Genomic DNA, 7027 nt, shown 5'->3' on the forward strand with positions numbered 1-7027 from the left:
GTGTTTTTTTTTCATGATAGATCCATTTGAGATCTAGAAAGCACTTTAATACTCTATCCTTCTTCAAATGATCAAGAGAAATAGCAAGTCCTGTATTTACAAAACCGATGAAAATCACCATGTAATAATCAGTGGGTGCAGAACAACCGCACAGATACGTGTTTCCAACTTTTTCCACCAAGATTCTCCATCAAGGTAAAAAAAGGCTCGTACAAATCCCAGAAGGATGTAGAGGTGGCAGCACAACTGCCAGAGATGGTACAACGACTTACCACTGAAGCTGGTGATGGGACACAAGGGGAAGGAGGGGCAGAGTCCTCGAGAAAAGAACCCTGTTTAACGCAGGCGGCTCTAGTCCGTGGTCGACCTCTTGTACCGAAACCGCGCCCCGAAGTCGTTGCTGCAGGTCACAAAGCCGGGGTTGGTGGGCGAGCGCATGATACAGTGCACGATGTTGTTGTGGCCCAGGGAGAGCAGGTTCCGGCGCTCAGCCATTCTTTTTTTTTTTTTTTTTTTTTTTGTGGTACACGGGCCTCTCACTGTTGTGGCCTCTCCCATGGCGGAGCACAGGCTCCGGACGCGCAGGCTCAGCGGCCATGGCTCACGGGCCCAGCCGCTCCGCGGCATGTGGGATCCTCCCGGACCGGGGCACGAACCCGCGTCCCGTGCATCGGCAGGCAGACTCTCAACCACTGCGCCACCAGGGAAGCCCGCTCGGCCATTCTTGAGTCCCAGCAGCAGAGGCTGATGGTCCTCTAGTCAGGCAGCAGCACGCCGTCCTCCGTGTGGTTGAAGACGGACTACATCCGGTGCACCTGCTGTCTGCTCAAGCCAGCACCTGTGTATCTGACCAGGGTTCGCCCTGTTGATATTTCTCAAAGTTTAGCTACAGTCTTCCTCACTTGACAGAATGTATTTTGAATTTTTGGAAAAAATGGCAAAACAAACTTCAGCATCATCGTGTGCTTTCTCAAAAGTTGTGGTGCATCGATTTGAAACACCATCCCGTAATTTGATGCAGCCGTCCTTGCTACCAGTCACATACATATTGGCACTAGGATTGTAATTAACGGAACATATGGCATCAGTGTATTGATCTTGAGGACTGCAAGAGACAAAGCACTGAAATGTGTTGATATCATAAAGTCGAGGAGTAGGCTGCTGCGCCCCAACAAGTGAAGTCTCTAGAAGGATGGAAGGAGATGGAGCATAACGTTTCAGCCTCCTGAATGTATCTGAAGGCTCTTTTTGCAGCTGGTTTGGAATAGTCAAATAATTTAAGAGTATAATCCCTTTAACCAGAGGCGAGGATCTGTTCTGTTGGGTGGAAAGCGAGACACGTGAATTCATCCACGTGGTCGTAAAGAGTTGGAATCACTGGGTGGTTTTCCATGTTCTTCTGTGCAGTCTCGTTCATCATGCCCTCTATTGGCATGGCACTTTTGGCCAACATTCTTTCTGTGTCAAGTATTTTTATGGAAGCATCAGCAGATCCAGTAGCTATTAATTGCCCATCTCTATTATAGGTAGCTACACGACATGGTCCTTTACGGGATGTGACATAGCATGTTTCGTACTCTGAAGCCTCTGGGGACGTAATCTGGACATCTGCATCAAACTCCAGGTAAATTCCTGTGCCAGGGGCAACTGTATCTGACGGACCAATTGCATAGTGAACTGCAGTATCATCGTTTTCCATTCCTTGTATTATATCACCTAGAGATACTGTTAACATGGTGGTATGAATTCTTCTGGACCTTTCTCCATGCACACAGTCGTTTCATTTCTAGTTTGATGAATGCAGGAGCTGCTCCGAGGGTGCACAGACAGACTGAGGCTTGATTTCATTGATGAGGCCATTAGCAGGGTTGATGTAGCCGTCATAGAGCAGCTGGCTAACGATCAGCTTGTAGAGCTGCTGGCGATCCTTCAAGCCCACTTTGGTTCTGTGCATCGGGGAGAAGAGGAAGATAATTGCCCTGCCAAGGGCGCGTTCTAGAGATTCGTTCACCTCCTCCGACTTTATCTCCTACGCGACAACCCTGACGCCAAGGAACTGCTGCCTCACGGACAAACGTCAGATCCGGAGAGCACCGCGGGTCTGGCGGCAGGTTGGCGCCACCACTTCCGGGGCCTTACGGAGCAAGTGCGCCTGCGCACTGTCTCCGCTGGGGCGTGACTCAAGCCGTGGTGTTTGTTTTTTAACCCTGAGTTTTTCGTGATGATAATGACAATGATGATGCTGATGATGAAGATGACATTAGATACTGTTAGGGGTTGAATTGTGTCCCCCGAAAAGGATATATTCAAGTCCTAACCCCCAGTACCTGTGACTATGACCTTATTTGGAAATAGGGTCTTTGCAGATGAGATCTAGTTAAGATGAGGTCATTAGGGTTGGCCTAATCCAATGACTAGAAGAACAGATTCTTCCTCTGAGTCCCTAAGGAGGAACCAACCTACTAACACCTTGATTTCAGACTTCTGGCCTCCAGAACTGTGAGACACGAAATTTCTACTGTTTGAAGCCACCCAGTTTGTGATACTTTGTTACAGCAGACCTAGAAAACAGAGAGAGAATTTCCTCTCTTTTTTTTTTTTCTGAAACTTTCCTTCCTTCAAGCCCTTTCCCAAACAGTATCTTGTGAAAGCAGAGGCAGGCTAGGCATTTTATTCAGTTTTTCAAAGAAGAAAGTCCATTTGTTACGTGAAGTGGTCACAGGACTGAGGCGGTGCTACAGCTGCACCTGGCGGGCCTGTGAAAAAGAGCCCAGCCACCGGGGATGTGGGCCTCTGCACCTGTCCCTGGGCCTGGACAGCTGCCACCGCCCCCGAGGACACTGAATAAGAGGGAAGACTAGCGCCACGGGGCTCACCCCTCACCATCCCCACCATCTCCGTCCCATGGGCTCAAAGATGCCGTCAGCAGGGTGTGTCCCAGCCCCGAGTCGGACGTGGCCCAAGTATACATCTTTCTTGTTATCCTGAAGTTTGTATCTGAGTTGTCAAATGTCACCTCCTTTCTCAACGACCCCCCCCAGTTTTATTTTCCTCACAACACTGAACACCATCCATAATGCTGCGGCTTATTTATTTAATTACTTTTATACCTCCTGTCTCCTTTATTAGAATGTACATTCTGGTCCCCAGAATATAGCCTTGCCCGTGACAGTTTCTCAATAAATAACAGGAAGAGAACCTGTTCAAAATATTACATCGTGTGCAAGTACTGACATTTAAAAGGATGAGCCGGGTCCATACACAGTCCACGGAAAGGTGGCCGTGATATTATTGAGGTGAGGGAGCAACTGGCACAGGGATACACATCGTATGCTTCTGGTTTTGAATATATATCACAAATACATACCGCTGTTAGCTGTGGCTACCTGTTGGAGGTGGGGTTGGAGGGGAGGGGTGAGAGCCGGGAGCCTGGGACCAGGGCCGGCTGAAGGAGGTGGGCCATAAGGCAGTTGCTTGTGGGGACAGAGAATTTGCTGAAGCCACAGGAGGGACATGCAGGAGGGAGACCAAGGACAAGTCATACCTCCAACGCCAAGGGCCAAGGGCCACCCGGGCCACAGGTCAAGGGCTCTCTCCTCTCTTCCATTCCTGGTGCCATTGAATTGTGAGAGCCCGGGGAGGGTGGCAGCTGGTAGGAATCTACAGAGAGAACAACCCTTCTGCTCCTATGTGACGCAATAGAGGAGTCCCCAAGGACTGTTAGACTGTTTGCTGAAAACCAATAATGGAAGTGATGACGAGTGGGTGGAGCTGCCCCTTGAGCTGTGGGGTGAGGGTAGCCTGGTAGGTGGGTTAGAATAGGAGAGAGAGTATAACCAGGGGATATGCTGAAAGGGCCAGCCAGGAGTGGCCACCACCCTGGCTTATCTTTCTACCCACCACGTCCACGATGCAGGGCACACACACACCCATGCACACGGCCGGGAGTGGGCAGGGGGCGGGGGGAGGCGTCTCTCTGCTTCTCTGTCACACAAAGAAGGAGAAGCAGAGGTTCCTGCCCTCAAGGAGACTGCAGTGTGACAGGGGCTTTAAAAGTCCAATGCAAGCTCCCCCACCCACTGCCAACTAGTTGTAGAAAAAAAAATCACCCCTGCTGCCTTCTCCTCCCCTCACCCCTCTCCAAATGGCAACTCTTTTAGGAGTGCCACCCACAAATTTTCGACACTTAGCCAAACTGCTCTTCCTTATACAAGCCCAGGCTCTCCTGCCTCTGGGCCTTTGTTCAGCTTCTAGCCGTTTCCTCTGAGTAAAGGACACCTCCCTCCTGCTTCCCGCTGGTCTCCGTGGTCCAGACAGAAGCAGCTGGGGCTCCCCCTTCAGCCAGCCCTGAGGAGGCCTGTGCATAGTGCCAGCCTGGATTCTGACCTTAGCGCTGTTGCACTAGTCCCTAAACCTCTTAGCCTCCATGTCATCATGCATAAAGTGTTAGCACGGGGCTCCCACTAGGATTAAAGGCATCGGCACATGTAGGGACCACCCCTGGTGCCAGGAGCAGAAAAGGCGGGGCTGTTATAGCGGCACACTGGGCATCGTGGAGAAAATAAAGACGAATGAGCCGAGGTTGCACCCACCTACCAGAAGCCAGCTGTCTGCTTGAAGAAGTGAGACAGGCCTGCAGGGAGAGAAACCAGGAGCGAACATTAGTAACGACTCCGGGCAGCGCCTTGGCCTCACGTGCCCTCCGCCCGGACCCAGCCTAGGCTGCAGCACCAGCCTTGCCCAGGTGGCATCTGACAGCACCTGTCAGAGGCACCTGTGACCATTCTGCCCCAGGGCTCCTCTGTGACCAGGGCAGGCCCTCCGGGCACTCCCACAGGTGAGAAGCTAAGCTTGGCCACAATGGGGCAGGGGAGCTGCTTGATAAATGCTGTCCTCTTGCTCCTGGGGATAATTCGGAGTCCCATTCCGTGTGCTCCTCGGAGGCTCCCAGCAGGACGGAGCCCCCGCTGCCACAGCAGGGACCAGCCTGAAAACTCATCCTTGGATTGGCCTGTCCTCATTCCCCATTCACTCTTTTCAATCCCCCACTCCTGTGCTCTGAGATCACTTCCCAAAATGCACCACCCAGCTCCAGGTCTCAGGCTTTCCCAGAGGGACTGAGGTTAAGATAACAGTGCAGCGGCTCAGGGCACAGCTTGGGGCTGCGAGCTGGGGCAGCTTCTCCCCTTTCCCCAGGAATGGCCCCTGTTCATCTTGTCTCAGTGTATTAGTCAGGATGTCCAGAGAAATGGAACCAATAGGATACAGGATGTATATGGAAGAGGAGATTTATTATATGAATTGGCTCAAGCCATGATGGAGGCCGAGAAGCCCCATGATCTTCTGTCTGCAAACTGTAGAACCAGGAAAGCTGGTGGGTAATTTAGCCTGAGGCCGAAGGTCTGAGAATGGGGGTGGGCGGATACAGATGGCCCAAGTCCTGGTCTTAGTCTGAAAGCCTGAGAAGCGAGAGCGCCCATGTCCTGTGTCCAAGGGCAGGAGAAGATGGATGTCTCAGCTCAAGCAGAGACAGCAAATCCGCCACCTTTTTGCTCTCTCCAGGTCCTCAGATGGATTGGGTGATCTCCACCCACACTGGTGAAGGCATTTTCTTCTCCTGAGTCTACTGACTCAAATACTAACCTGCCAATCTCTTGCAGAGACATCCTCACGGGCACACACCGAAATACAGTTTTACTAGCTCTCTGAGCATGCCTCAGCCCAGTCACTCTGCTACATAAAATTAACTACCACACTAGGGGTTGCTGTGAAGGTCACACTAGACAGATGGGTTAGCATAGAGGTTGAGGACACAGTCTCTGGAGCCAGGCTCTCAGATTCTTCAACTTGTGTGTTACTTAGAAGTTACTTAACCTCTCAGTACCTCGGTCTCCTCAAATGTAACATGAGGATGGTAACAATTGTGCTCACCTCCTATGTTGTGAGGATCCACGGAAGTAATACATGCAAAGTATCTAAAACAGTCTCCACCTATTAAGATAGTGGCTCCAGAGTGAGAGAGAGGCATGGACATGTATACACTACCAAACGTAAGGTAGACAGCTCGTGGGAAGCAGCCGCATAGCACAGGGAGATCAGCTCGGTGCTTTGTGACCACCTGGAGGGGTGGGATAGGGAGGGTGGGAGGGAGGGAGACACAAGAGGGAAGAGATATGGGAACATATGTATATGTATAACTGATTCACTTTGTTATAAAGCAGAAACTAACACACCATTGTAAAGCAATTATACGCCAATAAAGATGTAAAAAAAAAAGATAGTGTCTCCAAAGCACTTTGCAGAGTGCCTGTCACTTTGGAAAATGCTAGATAAAGATAAGTAAGCATAAGGTTAGTACAAGAAAACCTAGGAAAATGTTTTTGTGACTTAGAAACCGGAAAGGACGTCTTAAAACTTCAAAGGCACACACCAGAATTTAAAAGATTGGTTTTGATCTTGAAGGCATCAAGATGAAGGATTCATTGCCATTGAAGGTTACCAGGAACAAAATTCGTAGATGGAGGACAGAATGGGAGGAGGTCTAAAACTGACATAGATTTTATTCTAATTCTAGGTATCCTCTGATATCAATAATATACAAAGGACTTCTAGAAATCAGTGAGGAGGGGGCTGCAGTCCCACCAGGAAACAGGCAAAAGTGTGGACAAACTATACAGAAAAGGAAACCCCCAAAGTTCAGAAGCACGTGAAGCATGCAGTGGTGGGTAACAGAGACACACAAGCTGGGAATTCGAGTGGGGCTGCCCTTCTGGAGAGCAGTGTGGCAGTGCACGGCAGGCCCTGGGCTCGGGCTGCTGGGAATCCAGCCCAAAGGAGATCTCACCCAGGTCTGTGGGGTGCCACACTGACCGCTCACTGCAGTGTTCTCCCCTGCAGGGCGAAGGGGCGGGAGGGGCTGGATTGATCCTCCTGTTGACTAAGTCTATACCATGCTTCGTCAGTATTTGCTGCTGCTCCCGCGGTCTAATCCGGAGGCACAAAAAAAACCTGCAGTGGAGAGGGAGGG

General features: G+C 50.6%; 1 pseudogene; it reads right to left on the bottom strand.

The window, feature by feature from the left end:
* Positions 1 to 351: 351 nt before the first annotated feature.
* Positions 352 to 1954, bottom strand: LOC113617810 (cleavage stimulation factor subunit 1-like; annotated as a pseudogene).
* Positions 1955 to 7027: the final 5073 nt, after the last annotated feature.

Source organism: Aethalodelphis obliquidens, unplaced genomic scaffold (genome assembly GCF_003676395.1).
Source record: "Aethalodelphis obliquidens isolate GAN/ISIS:26980383/991018 unplaced genomic scaffold, ASM367639v1 scaffold5, whole genome shotgun sequence".
In the NCBI taxonomy this organism is placed as follows: Eukaryota; Metazoa; Chordata; class Mammalia; order Artiodactyla; family Delphinidae; genus Aethalodelphis; species Aethalodelphis obliquidens.